At 48.3% G+C, this 16,439-nt stretch overlaps 1 protein-coding gene across 1 annotated transcript in view; it reads left to right on the top strand.

The window, feature by feature from the left end:
• The window catches only part of LOC135054643 (gastrula zinc finger protein XlCGF26.1-like), a 127,873-nt gene that overhangs the window by 18,662 nt on the left and 92,772 nt on the right, over positions 1-16,439 (top strand). The window lies entirely within an intron of this gene.

Here is a 16,439-nt window from a genome sequence, read left to right as displayed (position 1 = left end):
GCCTGAATAAGAGTGGGGATGACTTCCTTAGGAATACCCTTTCGGGCTAGGATCCTGCGCTCAACAGCCATGCCGTCAAACGTAGCTGCGGTAAGTCTTGATACACGCACGACCCCTGCTGCAGCAGGTCCTCAGGAAGAGGCAGAAGATTGTCTATGAGCAACTCCTGAAGATCTGGGTACCAAGCCCTCCTTGGCCAGTCTGGGGCAATGAAGTTTGCTCGAACTCTTGTTCTTCTTACGATCCTGAGCACTTTTGGGATCAGCGGATGTGGCCAGAAAACCCACTGGGCCACTAGCGCATCCACCGCTACTGCTTGTGGGTCTCTCGACCTGGAACAATATCTCTGAAGCCTCTTGTTGAGACGAGATGCCATCATGTCTACCTGAGGAACTCCCCAAAGACTTGTCACCTCTGTGAAGACTTCTTGGTGGAGGCCCCACTCTCCTGGATGGAGATCGGGTCTGCTGAGGAAGTCTGCTTCCCAATTGTATATTCCCGGAATGAAAATCGTAGACAGAGCCTTTAGATGTCTTTCTGCCCAGTGGAGGATCTTCGTCACCTCTGCCATTGCCGCTTTGCTTTTCGTTCCGCCTTGCCTGTTTATGTACGCGACAGCTGTTACATTGTCCGACTGGATCTGCACGGGATGATCTTGAAGAAGATGTACCGCTTGTTGAAGGCCGTTGTAAATGGCTCTCAATTCTAGCACTTTTATGTAAAGGCAGGCTTCCTGACTTGACCATTTTCCTTGGAAGCTTTCTCCTTGTGTGACAGCTCCCCTGCCTCGGAGACTTGCATCCGTGGTTACCAGGCGTGTAAACGCTGGTTTACTTACAGGACTAAAAAGCTTATACTTTAAACACACTTAATACACTTTAATATTGAGCCGCTACGGCCGCAGTAATTAACCTTTCACCTTTATATTATTTACAATCCTTACGTACACAAGGTCGCACAGTGTACACACTCTGCGTATGTACGCAGAAAGGGCGTAGGGACTACACAGTTTGCATACACAGGCCTATACGCTGTTAGCACAATGCAGCAGCCCGAGTGGCTGTAAATACACTTTAAACCTTAGCAAGGAAATGGAACACGACACCGATTGTAATTCAAAACTAGGTTGGGGTCTAACCCACCAATGGTTCTTTACTTGCAGGGGCTAACAATATAACCAATACAATACAATAGAATAATGGCTACAGTCAATGGTACATACTTGTTTGATTTCACCTGCACTTCCCAGTCTGGTCCTCAGTCATCAGGGTAGATGACCTTAAGAGTCTGTGTGTGACCAGGCATGCAGCTGGCTCTTTTATACAATCTTCCAAAACCTAACACAGTGGATACTGTAATCTCTTTGTCCATTGGACACAGGGATGGTCATTTACAGTACAGGAGAGGTCATAGGTTGGTTTGAATAGGTGGGCGATGTATGTTCCAGATGCACTTGTGGGTGGTCTCCTCTGGATTCCCGCCGCATAACAATTGTACAGTAAATACAGTTTATATTTATATTCTGCTCCTGCGCATATCTATTCCCATGAGCATGCGATCTTCTGCAAACCAACACTGGAATATTGCCCTTAAAATACCCTACAGCTGGATACCAAACACCACCTTATAACCTAGTTCTGTCCCCTCCTATCCTGTAAAGGTGAATCCCTTTGTTCTTATACCATTTAAACTGTTGTAACTTGCTGGTGTGATTCAGGGAGACTATGTGTACATTGTGCACTATTTGGATTAAATATGTAATGTGTTTTTATGGCTTTTCCATGCGAATACAAACACTACCGTAAATACTCATACCACGCGTCAATGCGCAGGACTGCGGAATCAACCTTACTCAAATTACGAATATGTGCAAGCACAGCAGAATGAGTACGCGCACAGAGTCCATCTGTGTGTAGTTTGTACATGATGTGTGTACTGCAATATTTTTCGACTTCGACAGGAGCCAGTCCTGGATCCCGAACCTGCGTCACTCTAGTAGGTGAGAGCTGTGTAGCCACCACAGGAGTGAAATCTTGGCTTTCGATGACAGGATTATCTTTCTGTGCATGTGTAGGTTGGAAACCGACCGCTTGTCCAATAGGTCCCACTGTAAAACTCTGGCATGGAACCCGCCAAACTGTATGGCCTCGTAGGCCGCCACCATTTTCTCCAACAACCGAATGCACTGATGGATCGACACACTTGTTGGTTTCAATATCTGTTTCTCTAACGTCCTAGTGGATGCTGGGGACTCCGTAAGGACCATGGGGATAGACGGGCTCCGCAGGAGACATGGGCACTTTAAGAAAGAATTTAGGTTCTGGTGTGCTCTGGCTCCTCCCTCTATGCCCCTCCTCCAGACCTCAGTTTGATACTGTGCCCAGTGGAGACTGGGTGCTTTTCAGTGAGCTCTCCTGAGTTTGCTGAGAGAAAGTATTTTGTTTAGGTTTTTTATTTTCAGGGAGCTCTGCTGGCAACAGACTCCCTGCATCGTGGGACTGAGGGGAGAGAAGCAGCCCTACTCTCTCAAGCTAGGTCCTGCTTCTTAGGCTACTGAACACCATCAGCTCCAGAGGGATCGTACGCAGGATCTCACCCTCGCCGTCCGATCCCAGAGCCGCGCGCCGTCCCCCTTGCAGAGCTGGAAGACAGAAGCCGGGTGAGTATGAGAAGCAAGAAGACTTCGAAATCGGCGGCAGAAGACTCCGTTCTTCACTGAAGTAACGCACAGCACTGCAGCTGTGCGCCATTGCTCCCACACACCTCACATACTCTGGTCACTGTAAGGGTGCAGGGCGCAGTGGGGGACGCCCTGGGCAGCATTTGGACCTCCTTTTGGCAAAAGTAAACATATATATACAGTTGGGCACTGTATATATGTATGAGCCCCCGCCAAGAAAATGTATATTTAAGCGGGACAGAAGCCCGCCGTCGAGGGGGCGAGGCTTCTTCCTCAGCACTCACCAGCGCCATTTTTTCTCCACAGCTCCGCTGAGACGAAGCTCCCCAGCCTCTTCCCTGCTTATACCACGGCAGAAGAGAGGGTTTTAAAGAAGAGGGGGGCACATAATCCGGTGCACAGGGTAAACATTAAATTGCAGTGTTTTTTCCTGGGTCATATAGCGCTGGGGTGTGTGCTGGCATACTCTCTCTCTGTCTCTCCAAAGGGCCTTGTGGGGGAATTATCTTTAGATGAGCATTCCCTGAGTGTGTGTTGTGTCGGTACGTGTGTTGGCATGTCTGAGGTAAAAGGCTCTCCTAAGGAGGAGATGGAGCAAATGTGTGTGCGTGAGTGGTGTCTCCGTCGACAACGCTGACACCTGATTGGATATGTGAAATTAAGTGCTGAGGTAAATTTATTGCACAAAAGATTAGAGAACAGACAGGGAATCTACCCATGTCTGTCCCTATGTCGCAGAGACCTTCAGAGTCTCCCAACGCTCACTATCCAAAATAATAGACACTGATATCGACACGGAGTCTGACTCCAGTGTCGACTACGATAATGCAAAGTTACAGCCAAAATGGCAGAAAAGTATTCAATATATGATTATTGTAATAAAAAATGTTTTGCATATCACTGATGACTCATCTGTCCCTGACACAAGGGTACACATGTTTAATGGGAAGAAAGCTGAGGTAAATTTCCCTCCTCTCATGAAGAAAAAGAGCGGGAATCTCCAGACAAGAAGCAGCAGCTTCCCAAAAAGAATTCTCAGGGAGTATCCTTTCCCTACTAGGGCCAGGATACGATGGGAATCTTCCCCTAGGGTGTCACGTTTGCCCAAAAGGTAGCGCTGACTTAACAGCTACCCTCAGGGATCCTGCAGATAGCATGCAGTAAAAGTACTTTGAAGTCCATTTACACACATTCTGGTACACTACTCAGACCGGCGATTGTGTCGGCATGGGGTTATAGCGCTGTAGCAGCGTGGACATTGAGACCCTAGTATGTGTATACATATGTATGTGTGTGTGTGTGTGTGTGTGTGTGTGTGTGTGTATGTATATATATATATATATATATATATATATAAAAAAGATGCTGTCATATATATATATATATATATATATAAAACATGCCCAAAGAGACATTAGTCGCTATGTCGATTTCTGCTAGACGTGTCCTGTGGAACATGCACAGGTGATGCCGACTAAAAGAGGCATATGGAAGGTTGTGGAGAAGGTCTCCACAGCTATAGCTGGTAATTCAAATCTTTTGCATTATATTCCCGCACAGCCTAAGAAAGCACGACATTATCAAATGCAGTCCTTTCGATCACAAAGCAAGAAAGTCCGAGGTGCGTCCTTTCTTGCCAGGGGCAGGGGTAGAGGAAAGAAGCTGCACAACACAGCTAGTTCCCAGGAACAGAAGTCCTCCCCGGCCTCTCCAAAATCCACCGCAGGACGCTGGTGCTCCACAGGCGGAACTAGGCCTGGTGGGGGCACGTCTTCGAAATTTCAGCCACAAGTGGGTTCACTCCCAGGTGGATCCCTGGGCATTAAAAATTGTGTCTCAGGGATACAAGCTGGAAGTCGAAGAGATGCCCACTCACCGATACCTCAAATCGGCCCGACCAGTTTCCCCCCACAAGAGGGAAATAGTGTTAACTGCAATTCACAAATTGTATCTTCAACAGGTGGTGGTCGAGGTTCCCCTCCTTCAACAGGGATGGGGTTATTATTCGACCATGTTTGTAGTCCCGAAACCGGACGGTTCGGTCAGACCCATATTGAATTTAAAATCCCTGAACATATACCTGAAAGGGTTCAAGTTCAAGATGGAATCACTGAGAGCGGTCATCACAAGCCTGGAAGGGGGGATTTTATGGTGTCTCTGGGCATAAAGGATGCATACCTTCATGTCCCCATTTATCCACCTCATCAGGCGTACCTCAGATTTGTGGTACAGGATTGTCATTACCAATTTCAGACGTTGCCGTTTGGTCTCTCCACGGCACCGAGAATATTTACCAAGGTAATGGCGGAAATGATGGTACTCCTGAGGAAGCAAGGGGTCAAAATGATCCCATACTTGGACGATCTCGTCATAAAGGCGAGATCAAGAGAGCAGTTGCTGATCAGCGTAGCACTTTCTCTGGAAGTGTTACGGCAGCACGGCTGGATTCTAAATATTCCAAAGTCGCAGTTGGTTCCTACGACTAGTCTGCCTTTCCTGGGCATGATTCTAGACACAGACCAGAAAAGGGTTTATTTCCCGATAGAGAAAGCTCAGGAACTCATGACACTGGTCAGGAACCTATTAAAACCAAAACAGGTGTCAGTGCATCACTGCACTCGAGTCCTGGGAAAGATGGTGGCATCATAGAGGCCATTCCCTTTGGCAGGTTCCATGCGAGGACCTTTCAATGGGACTTACTGGCCAAGTGGTCCGGATCACATCTTCAGATGCATCGGTTAATCACCCTATCCCCCAGGGCCAGGGTGTCTCTTCTGTGGTGGCTGCAGAGCGCTAACCTTCTAGAGGGCCGCAGATTCGGCATTCAGGACTGGGTCCTGGTGACCAGTGATGCAAGCCTCCGAGGGTGGGGAGCAGTCACACAGGGAAGAGATTTCCAAGGTCTGTGGTCAAGTCAAGAGACTTGCCTTCACATAAACATCCTGGAACTAAGGGCCGTATACAACGCCCTGCGTCAAGCGGAGAACTTGCTTCGCGACCAACCGGTTCTGATTCAGTCAGTCAACATCACCGCAGTGGCTCATGTAAACCGACAAGGCGGCACAAGGAGCAGAGTGGCGATGGCGGAAGCCACCAGAATTCTTCGCTGGGCAGAGAATCACGTAAGCGCACTGTCAGCAGTGTTCATCCCGGGAGTAGACAACTTTCCCAGTTGTCTACTCCCGGGATGAACACTGCTGACAGTGCGCAGACTTCTTCAGCAGACCCGACCTCCACCCGGGAGAGTGGGGACTTCATCAGGAAGTCTTCGCACAGATTACAAGTCGGTGGGGACTGCCACAGGTGGACATGATGGCATCCCGCTTCAACAAAAAGCTACAGAGGTATTGCGCCAGGTCAAGAGACCCTCAGGCGATAGCTGTAGACGCCCTGGTGACACCGTGGGTGTTCCAGTCGGTATATGTATTCCCTCCTCTTCCTCTCATAGCCAAGGTGCTGAGGATAATAAGAAAAAGAGGAGTGAGAACAATACTCATTGTTCCAGACTGGCCACGAAGGACTTGGTATCCAGATCTGCAAGAAATGCTCACAGAGGACCCGTGGCCTCTTCCTCTAAGACAGGATTTGTTGAAACAAGGGCCCAGTCTGTTCCAAGACTTGCCGTGGCTGCGTTGGAAGGCATGACGGTTGAACGCCGGATCCTAGCAGAGAAAGGCATTCCGGATGAGATCATTCATACGCTGATAAAGGCTAGGAAGGGCGTAACAGCTCAACATTATCACCGTATATGGCGAAAATATGTTGCTTGGTGTGAGGCCAGGAATGACCCTACGGAGGAATTCCAGCTGGGCCGTTCCTTCACTTCCTACAGTCAGGAGTGAATTTGGGCTTAAAGTTGGGTTCCATTAAGGTCCAGATTTCGGCCCTATCCATTTTCTTTCAAAAGGAGTTGACTTCTCTACTTGAAGTTCAAACGTTTGTAAACGGAGTGCTGCATATTCAGCTCCCTTTTGTGCCTCCAGTGGCACCTTGGGATCTTAACGTGGTGTGGAGTTTCCTGAAATCCCACTGGTTTGGACCACTCAAAACGGTGGAGTGGAAATATCTCACGTGGAAGGTGGTCATGCTATTAGCCTTGGCTTCGGCTAGGCGTGTGTCAGAGTTGGCGGCTTTGTCACATAAAAGCCCCTATCTGGTTTTCCATGCGGATAGAGCAGAATTGTGGACCCGTCCATAATTTCTGCCGAAAGTGGTTTCATCCTTTCATATAAACCAACCTATTGTGGTGCCTGTGGCTACTACTGACTTGGTGGTTTCCGAGTTGCTTGATGTGGTCAGGGCTTTGAAGGTTTATGTAGCCAGAACGGCTAGGGTCAGGAAAACAGAATCTTTGTTTCTCCTGTATGCTTCCAACAAGCTTTATGCTCCTGCTTCAAAGCAAACTATTGCTCGCTGGATCTGTAACACGATTCAGCAGGCTCATTCTGCGGCTGGATTGCGCTGCCAAAATCAGTTAAGGCCCATTCCACTAGGAGGGTGGGCTCTTCTTGGGCGGCTGCCCGAAGGGTCTCGGCATTACAGCTTTGCCGAGCGGCTACTTGGTCAGGTTCAAACACTTTTGCAAAGTTCTACAAGTTTGATACCCTGGCTGAGGAGGACCTTGTGTTTGCTCAATCGGTGCTGCAGAGTCATCCGCACTCTCCCGCCCGTTTGGGAGCTTTGGTATAATCCCCATGGTCCTTACGGAGTCCCCAGCATCCACTAGGACGTTAGAGAAAATAAGATTTTACTTACCGGTAAATCTATTTCTCGTAGTCCATAGTGGATGCTGGGCGCCCGTCCCAAGTGCGGACTTCTTCTGCAATGCTTGTATATAGTTATTGCTTCAATAAGGGTTATGTTATGGTTGCATCAGGGTTGGACCTGATGCTCTGTTGTTGTCATACTGTTGACTGGTTGTTATAAACATGTTATACGGTGTGATTGGTGTGGCTGATATGAATCTTGCCCTGGATTACCAAAATCCTTTCCTTGTACTGTCAGCTCTTCTGGGCACAGTTTCTCTAACTGAGGTCTGGAGGAGGGGCATAGAGGGAGGAGCCAGAGCACACCAGAACCTAAATTATTTCTTAAAGTGCCCATGGTCCTTACGGAGTCCCCAGCATCCACTACGGACTGCGAGAAATAGATTTACCGGTAAGTAAAATCTTATTTTTACCATTATCTGGATTTCCGGAGCCTTTTCCACCAGAAGAAAAACTCTCTGAACTTCTGTGTCCAGAATCATCCCGAGAAAAGACAATCTTGTTGTCGGTTCCAACTGTGACTTCGGATAATTTATGATCCACCCGTGTTGTTGGAGTATGGACAGGGAGAGTGTGATGTTTTGTAACAACTGCTCCCTGGATCTCACCTTTATCAGGAGATCGTCTAGATAAGGAATTATATTGACTCCTTTTTGACGCAGTCGAACCATCATCTCCGCCATCACCTTGGTGAATACCCTCGGCGCCGTGGAGAGGCCGAAAGGCAACGTCTCGAATTGGTAATGGCAATCCTGAACCGCGAATCTCAGATAAGCCTGGTGAGGGGGATAAATGGGAAAATGCAGGTAAGCATGCTTTATGTCTACTGACACCATGTAGTCCCCCTACTCCAGACTGGAAATCACTGCCCTCATTGATTCTATTTTGAACCTGAATCGTTTCAAGTAGAGATTCATATTTTTTAGGTTTAGGATCGGTCTGACAGAGCCTTCCAGCTTCGGAACTACAAAGAGGCTTGAATAAAGCCCCTCTTCTTGTTGTGACAAAGGTACCAGGACTATGACTTGATCCTGACATAATTTTTGGATTGCCGCTGTTACTGCCTCTCTTTCTGGAAGAGAAGCTGGCAAGGTCGATTTGAAAAATCGTCAAGGGGGGACGTCCTGAAACTCCAGCTTTTATCCCTGGGACACTATTTGCAACACCCAGGGATCCAGGCCAGACAGAATCCAACCTTGGCTGAACAGTTTGAGACGTGCCCCCACTCGAGCTGCCTCCCGCAAGTGAGCCCTAGCGTCCTGCTGAAGATTTGGCAGAAGAAGTGGTAGACTTCTGCTCCTGGGAACCTGAAGCCGCTGTGGACTTCTTTCCCTTTCCCCTTCCCCTACCTGCAAAGAAGGGGGAACCTCTTGCTTTTTTGTTATTTTTGGGCCTAAAGGACTGCATGTGAGAATATGTCTTTTTTGCCAGTGCCGGTGCAGAGGGCAAAAATGTTGACTTACCTGCGGTAGCCGCCGAGACTAACGCATCCAGTCCATCGCCAAATAAGGCCTCACCTTTATACGGGAGAGCCTCCATATGTCTTTTGGAATCTGTAACCGCGTTCCACTGGCGAATCCACAACGCCTGCCGAGCCGATACTGCCATGGTAGCGGCTTGTGAACTCAAGAGTCCAATATCTTTCATCGCTTCTAGCATATAGGCGGCAGCGTCTTTGATATTCCCTAACTTAAGGAGTATCTCATCTTTATCAATCGTGTCAATTTCTGATGACAAGCTTTCTGACCATTTTTCAATAGCGCGACTCACCCACGCGCAATTGTGGGCCTGAGCAGCGTACCATTGGCAACATAAATGGATTTCAATGTAGTTTCCATCTTTCGGTCTGCCGGCTCTTTTAGTGAAGCCGTGCCAGGTGCAGGGAGAATTACCTTCTTTGTCAACCTGGACACTGCACTGTCTAACACATTTTTTCCTGTCCTCTACCAGGAAAGGATAAGCTATCTGAATTCTCTTGGGAATACGAAATTTCTTTTCGGGATTCACCCACATTCCTTCAAAGAAAGTACTAAGCTCGTGGGAAGGAGGTAAAGTGACCTTAGATTTATTTTCTTTATAGAAATAAGCCTACTCCTGAGGTACAGGAGTGGCTTCCGTGACTTCCAGCACTTCCCTTATAGCTAAAATCATATATTGTATATTTTTTGCCAATTTATGATCTATTTCCCTGGAGTCACTATCGTCGACACAGGAATCAGTGTCCGTGTCGGTATCAGTATTCACAATATTCGCAAATGGTCTCTTATGTGACCCAGAGGGGCCGCCTGCAGATGGAAGAACTGAGTCCTGAAAAATCACATCTTCCACAGATTTTCTCCAGCATTCAGCATGAGATTCAGACTTATCTAATCTCCTATTGATATGATGCATACTGTCACGTATTTCTTTCACCCATGCAGGCTCTTGGTGTGCCGGCAGCGCCACCACATTACAACTCTGTGTCCCTAAAATGCCTTCCTCCGGGGAGGAACTCCCTGCCTCTGACATATCACACACGTACCACACACACTCGCACACACACTGGGACTTATAGGGGACAGACCAACATTAAAATCTGTCAGAGGGACACAGTATAGGAGCAGCCAGTTCACAACCCAAGCCCCAGTATGTAATGTCTGTGAACACAGAATGCCCACAGACATGCAGCGCTTTTACACAGTAAAACACACTTGTAATGCACCAAAATCGCTTGTGCCCCCCTTATTTACACCCTGAATACTTGTAGTCAGAAGTGAAGGAAGACCAGCGTTGTCTCTGCAGCCTGAGGAGAGAGAGAAAATAACGCTGACCAGTGTGCTGGCTGCCTGAGGAAGAAGCTCTGCTCCCGCAATGGCGCGTTTTTACCTCAGAGACTTTGTTTAATATTTATACTGGAGGGGGTAGGGCTGTGCCTTGGCATTTTATGCCCCCTTTTTGCCAGTTTATATAGGTATTTTGCTACCCAGGGCGCCCCCCTGCGCCCTGCACTCTGCAGTGCCTGTGTGTGTGGGCAGCAATGGCGCACTGCGCTCCCGCTAGCCGTGCCGCACCTCAGCCGTCACTTTACTTGAGATCTGTCTTCTCATACTCACCTGTCTTCTGACTTCTGGCTCTGTGAGGGGGGTGACAGCGTGCTGTGAGAGCGAGCATCTAGACACGGCTAGCGTTCAGTACCCTTCAGGAGCTATTGGTGTCCTGTCAGCCAGAAGCAGAGCCATGAAACTCTTCAGGAAGTTGGTTCCAACTTCTGCCCCCTCAGTTCCACGAAGCAGGGAGACTGTTGCCAGCAGTTCTCCCTGAAAATAAAAAAACTAACATAAGTCTTTTCAGAGAAACTCAGTAGAGCTCCTCAGAGTGTATCCAGTCTGCCTGGGCACATTTCTAAAACTGAGGTCTGGAGGAGGGCATAGAGGAAGGAGCCATTTCACACCCATTGAAAAGTCTTAAGAGTGCCCATGGCTGCTACGGAACCGTCTATACCCCATGGTCATGAAGTGGACACCCAGCATCCTCTAGGACGTATGAGAAAGCTGATATATTGTGTAGAGAGAGTCACCTCACGTGTTCCATGTTACAGGCTAGGAGAATACAGTGGCCGTATAGCTGAGACAGAGGCAGGATGTTCCAAGGGACTGGTCCTTACATCAGGAAGTCTTCCAGCTACTGATAGAAAGATTTGGGCTTCTTGAAGTAGACATTATGGCAACAGCTCATGTCACCTGTAGTAATCCCACGTTATCTCTCAGTGTTAGTTATACTCCAGTCCAATCATCCTATTTTTATTAAAATAAAATAAACATAACCGCAATGCTTAGAGGTAATAATGTCATTTAGATAATTATATATTGTACCATGTGACATCCTGGGTCTTGTCTACTCATTTTGTAGTAATCAGACTTTCTCTATCGTCCTAGTGGATGCTGGGGTTCCTGAAAGGACCATGGGGAATAGCGGCTCCGCAGGAGACAGGGCACAAAAGTAAAGCTTTCCGATCAGGTGGTGTGCACTGGCTCCTCCCCCTATGACCCTCCTCCAAGCCAGTTAGATTTTTGTGCCCGGCCGAGAAGGGTGCAATCTAGGTGGCTCTCCTAAAGAGCTGCTTAGAAAAGTTTAGCTTAGGTTTTTTATTTTACAGTGAGTCCTGCTGGCAACAGGATCACTGCAACGAGGGACTTAGGGGAGAAGAAGTGAACTCACCTGCGTGCAGGATGGATTGGCTTCTTGGCTACTGGACATCAGCTCCAGAGGGACGATCACAGGTACAGCCTGGATGGTCACCGGAGCCTTGCCGCCGGCCCCCTTGCAGATGCTGAAGTAAGAAGAGGTCCAGAATCGGCGGCAGAAGACTCCTCAGTCTTCTAAAGGTAGCGCACAGCACTGCAGCTGTGCGCCATTTTCCTCTCAGCACACTTCACACGGCAGTCACTGAGGGTGCAGGGCGCTGGGAGGGGGGCGCCCTGGGAGGCAAATGAATACCTATTTTGGCTAAAAATACCTCACATATAGCCTCCGGAGGCTATATGGAGATATTTAACCCCTGCCAGAATCCGTTAAGAGCGGGAGACGAGGCCGCCGAAAAAGGGGCGGGGCCTATCTCCTCAGCACACAGCGCCATTTTCCCTCACAGAAAGGCTGGAGGGAAGGCTCCCACGCTCTCCCCTGCACTGCACTACAGAAACAGGGTTAAAACAGAGAGGGGGGGCACTAATTTGGCGTTAGAAATATATAAAAAAGATGCTATAAGGGAAAACACTTATATAAGGTTGTCCCTATATAATTATAGCGTTTTTGGTGTGTGCTGGTAAACTCTCCCTCTGTCTCTCCAAAGGGCTAGTGGGTCCTGTCCTCTATCAGAGCATTCCCTGTGTGTGTGCTGTGTGTCGGTACGTGTGTGTCGACATGTATGAGGACGATGTTGGTGAGGAGGCGGAGCAATTGCCTGTAATGGTGATGTCACTCTCTAGGGAGTCGACACCGGAATGGATGGCTTATTTAGGGAATTACGTGATAATGTCAACACGCTGCAAGGTCGGTTGACGACATGAGACGGCCGACAAACAATTAGTACCGGTCCAGACGTCTCAAAAACACCGTCAGGGGTTTTAAAACGCCCGTTTACTTTAGTCGGTCGACACAGACACAGACAGGGACACTGAATCCAGTGTCGACGGTGAATAAACAAACGTATTCCTTATTAGGGCCACACGTTAAAGGCAATGAAGGAGGTGTTACATATTTCTGATACTACAAGTACCACAAAAGAGGGTATTATGTGGGATGTGAAAAAACTACCGTAGTTTTTCCTGAATCAGATAAATTAAATAAAGTGTGTGATGATGCGTGGGTTCCCCCCGATAGAAAATTATGGGCGGTATACCCTTTCCCGCCAGAAGTTAGGGCGCGTTGGGAAACACCCCTTAGGGTGGATAAGGCGCTCACACGCTTATCAAAACAAGTGGCGGTACCGTCTATAGATAGGGCCGTCCTCAAGGACCAGCTGACAGGAGGCTGGAAAATATCATAAAAAGTATATACACACATACTGGTGTTATACTGCGACCAGCGATCGCCTCAGCCTGGATGTGCAGAGCTGGGGTGGCTTGGTCGGATTCCCTGACTAAAAATATTGATACCCTTGACAGGGACAGTATTTTATTGACTATAGAGCATTTAAAGGATGCATTTCTATATATGCGAGATGCACAGAGGGATATTTGCACTCTGGCATCAAGAGTAAATGCGATGTCCATATCTGCCAGAAGATGTTATGGACACGACAGTGGTCAGGTGATGCAGATTCCAAACGGCACAAAGGTGTATTGCCGTATAAAGGAAGAGGAGTTATTTGGGGTCGGTCCATCGGACCTGGTGGCCACGGCAACTGCTGGAAAATCCGCCGTTTTTACCCTAAGTCACATCTCTGCAGAAAAAGACACCGTCTTTTCAGCCTCAGTCCTGTCGTCCCTATAAGATCATATCTGCCCAGGGATAGAGGAAAGGGAAGAAGACTGCAGCAGGCAGCCCATTCCCAGGAACAGAAGCGTTCCACCGCTTCTGACAAGTTCTCAGCATGGCGCTGAGACCGTACAGGACCCCTGGATCCTACAAGTAGTATCCCAGGGATACAGATTGGAATGTCGAGACGTTTCCCCTTCGCAGGCTCCTGAAGTCTGCTTTACCAAGGTCTCCCTCCGACAAGGAGGCAGTATGGGAAAAAATTCACAAGCTGTATTCCCAGCAGGTGATAATTAAATTACCCCTCCTACTACAAGAAAAGGGGTATTATTCCACACTATATTGTGGTACTGAAGCCAGAAGGCTAGGTGAGACTTATTCTAAAAAATTTTTTGAACACTTACAAAGGTTCAAATCAAGATGGAGTCACTCAGAGCAGTGATAACGAACCAGGAAGAAGGGGACTATATAGTGTCCCGGGACATCAGGGATGCTTACCTCTATGTCCCAAATTTGCCCTTCTCACTAAGGGTACCTCAGGTTCGTGGTGCAGAACTGTCACTATCAGTTTCAGACGCTGCCGTTTGGATTGTCCACGGCACCCCGGGTCTTTACCAAGGTAATGGCCGAAATGATGATTCTTCTTCGAAGAAAAGGCGTCTTAATTATCCCTTACTTGGACGATCTCCTGATAAGGGCATAGTCCAGGGAACAGTTGGAGGTCGGAGTAGCACTATCTCGGATACTGCTACAACAGCACGGGTGGATTCAAAATATTCCAAAATCGCAGCTGATCCCGACGACACGTCTGCTGTGCCTAGGGATGATTCTGGACACAGTCCAGAAAAAGGTGTTTCTCCCGGAAGAGAAAGCCAGGGAGTTATCCGAGCTAGTCAGGAACCTCCTAAAAACAGTGCATCATTGCACAAGGGTCCTGGTAAAAATGGTGGCTTCCTACGAAGCAATTCCATTCGGCAGATTTCACGCAAGAACTTTTCAGTGGGATCTGCTGGACAAATGGTCCGGATCGCATCTTCAGATGCATCAGCGGATAACCCTATATCCAAGGACAAGGGTGTCTCTCCTGTGGTGGTTATAGAGTGCTCATCTTCTAGAGGGCCGCAGATTCGGCATTCAGGATTGGATGCTGGTGACCACGGAGCCCAGCCCGAGAGGCTGGGGAGCAGTCACACAAGGAAAAAATTTCCAGGGAGTGTGATCAAGTCTGGAGACTTTTCTCCACATAAATATACTGGAGCTAAGGGTAAATTTATAATGCTCTAAGCTTCGCAAGACCTCTGCTTCAAGGTCAGCCGGTATTGATCCAGTGGGAAAAACATCACGGCAGTCGCCCACGTAAACAGACAGGGCGACACAAGAAGCAGGAGGGCAATGGCAAAAACTGCAAGGACTTTTCGCTGGGCGGAAAATCATGTGATAGCACTGTCAGCAGTGTTTCATCCCGGGAATGGAAACTGGGAAGCAGACTTCCTCAGCAGGCACGACCTCCACCCGGGAGAGTGGAAACTTCATCGGGAAGTTTTTTCCACATGATTGTAAACCGTTGGGAAATACCAAAGGTGGACATGATGGCGTCCCGTCTGAACAAAAAACGGGACAGGTATTGCGCCAGGTCAAGAGACCCTCAGGCAATAGCTGTGGACGTTCTGGTAACACCGTGGGTGTACCAGTCGGTGTATGTGTTCCCTCCTCTGCTTCTCATACCTAAGGTGCTGAGAATTATAAGACGTAGAGGAGTAAGAACTATACTCATGGCTCCGGATTGGCCAAGAAGGACTTGGTACCCGGAACTTCAAGAGATGCTTACAGAGGTCTTATGGCCTCTGCCGCTAAGAAGGGACTTGCTTCAGCAAGTACCATGTCTGTTCCAAGACTTACCGCAGCTGCGTTTGTCGGCATGGCGGTGGAAAGCCGGATCCTAAGGGAAAAAGGCATTCCGGAAGAGGTCATTCCTACCCTGGTCAAAGCCAGAAAGGAGGTGACCGCACAACATTATCACCACATGTGGCGAAAATATGTTGCGTGGTGTGAGGCCAGGAAGGCCCCACAAAGAAATTTCAACTCGGTCGTTTCCTGCATTTCCTGCAAACAGGAGTGTCTATGGGCCTCAAATTGGGGTCCATTAAGGTTCAAATTTCGGCCCTGTCGATTTTCTTCCAGAAAGAATTGGCTTCAGTTCCTGAAGTCCAGACGTTTGTCAGGGGAGTATTGCATATACAACCCCCTTTTGTGCCTCCAGTGGCACTGTGGGATCTCAACGTAGTTCTGGGATTCCTCAATTCACATTGGTTTAAAACCAGTCAAATCTGTGGATTTGAAGCATCTCACATGAAAAGTGACCATGCTCTTGGCCCTGGCCTGGACCAGGCGAGTGTCAAATTGGTGGTTTTTTCTCAAAAAAGCCCATATCTGTTTGTCCATTCGGACAGGGCAGAGCTGCGGACTCGTCCCCAGTTCTCTCCCTAAGGTGGTGTCAGTGTTTCACCTGAACCAGCTTATTGTGGTGCCTTGCACCTACTAGGGACTTGGAGGACTCCAAGTTGCTAGATGTTGTCAGGGCCCTGAAAATATGTTCCAGGACGGCTGGAGTCAGGAAAACTGACTTGCTGTTATCCTGTATGCACCCAACAAACTGGGTGCTCTTGCTTCTAAGCAGACTATTGCTAGTTGGATGTGTAATACAATTCAGCTTGCACATTCTGTGGCAGGCCTGCCACAGCCAAAATATGTAAATGCCCATTCCACAAGGAAGGTGGGCTCATCTTGGGCGGCTGCCCGAGGGGTCTCGGCTTTACAACTTTGCCGAGCAGCTACTTGGTCAGGGGCAAACACGTTTGCTAAATTCTACAAATTTGATACCCTGGCTAAGGAGACCTGGAGTTCTCTCATTCGGTGCTGCAGAGTCATCCGCACTCTCCCGCCCGTTTGGGAGCTTTGGTATAATCCCCATGGTCCTTTCAGGAACCCCAGCATCCACTAGGACGATAGAGAAAATAAGAATTTACTTACCGATAATT

This window comes from Pseudophryne corroboree, chromosome 3 (assembly GCF_028390025.1).
Source record: "Pseudophryne corroboree isolate aPseCor3 chromosome 3, aPseCor3.hap2, whole genome shotgun sequence".
Lineage (NCBI taxonomy): Eukaryota > Metazoa > Chordata > Amphibia > Anura > Myobatrachidae > Pseudophryne > Pseudophryne corroboree.
The sequence above is the reverse complement of the archived record's forward strand: the minus strand, read 5'-3'. Positions and strand labels throughout refer to the sequence as shown.